Here is a 1,173-nt window from a genome sequence, read left to right as displayed (position 1 = left end):
AGCAGAAATAAATGAAACAGAAAATAGAAAGACAATAGAAAAAATCAACAAGACTAGAAGTTGGTTTTTTGAAATGATTAATAAAATTGACAGACCACTGGCAAATTTAACAAAGGAAAACAGGGAGAGAGTACAAATAACATGAAAAAGAAATGAAATGGGCAATGTCACAACAGAACCAACAGAAATTAAAAGGATAATATCAGGATACTATGAAGAGCTATACTGCAACACATTTGAAAATCTAGAAGAAATGAACAGGTTTCTAGAAACATACTACTTTCCTAAACTAACACAGACTGAGGTGGAAAATTTGACCCGACCCATAACAAAAGAAGAAATTGAACAGATGCCAAAGGGGCAAGGCTGCATCTTCTGACCTCTTCTTACCCCACAAGAGGAAGACAGAACCACCATCAGTAGTCCAAGGCCTATCCCTGTGAGGCCAGACATGCCACCTCCCTTCAATCCTTTCACCAACCCTGACACCACACATTCCTCCTGTAGAACCCACCACCTCTCTGCTGGGTTCAATAATTTGTTGCAGTGGCCACACAGAACTCACGGATTATGGGATTTATTAGGGAAGTAACAGGCTACAATTCAAGTTCAGCAATGCATTCAGTCTCTCGCAGCCAGCCATCTCACTCAGCAGCTGGCAGTCTCAGTAGCACATTGCTCTCTCAGCAGCAGATGATTCTTGCATCTGTCTCTCAGCAGTGCATGTCTCTTGTGTCTCTCTCTCAGCAATGCATGTCTGTCACATCTCTCTCTCAGCAACGTGTGTCTCTCACATCTCTCAGGAGTATGTTTCCCTCTTTCAGCACATCTTTCTCAGCCAGCAGTCAGAGAGACTCTTCTGCCTCTAGGAGGGCTCTTTTTGAGCCTGGCAGAGTGGCCGAGCTAATCAATTCCAACATTGGAATTCTATACACCTGAGAGAGAGAGAACTTCCCAGAAGATTGCTTTGTGCCACTCTCAACAGAAATACCCCAGGCGAATAACTTTAACAATCAAGAGCTACTCAGTTGCTCATGACAAATTCCACCACAGAGTTTACAAAGACTTAAGGCTAGAAAAGCCACACTGTAATTTACTACGCCACAACAGGTCATAAAAAAAAAAAAAAAAAAACAGAAAAAACTAAACAAAACACCCCCCCCCCAAAAAAAA

The sequence above is a fragment of the Orycteropus afer genome, unplaced genomic scaffold, assembly GCF_000298275.1.
Source record: "Orycteropus afer afer isolate SDZICR_OR568_19922 unplaced genomic scaffold, OryAfe1.0 scaffold00074, whole genome shotgun sequence".
In the NCBI taxonomy this organism is placed as follows: domain Eukaryota; kingdom Metazoa; phylum Chordata; class Mammalia; order Tubulidentata; family Orycteropodidae; genus Orycteropus; species Orycteropus afer.
The sequence above is the reverse complement of the archived record's forward strand: the minus strand, read 5'-3'. Positions refer to the sequence as shown.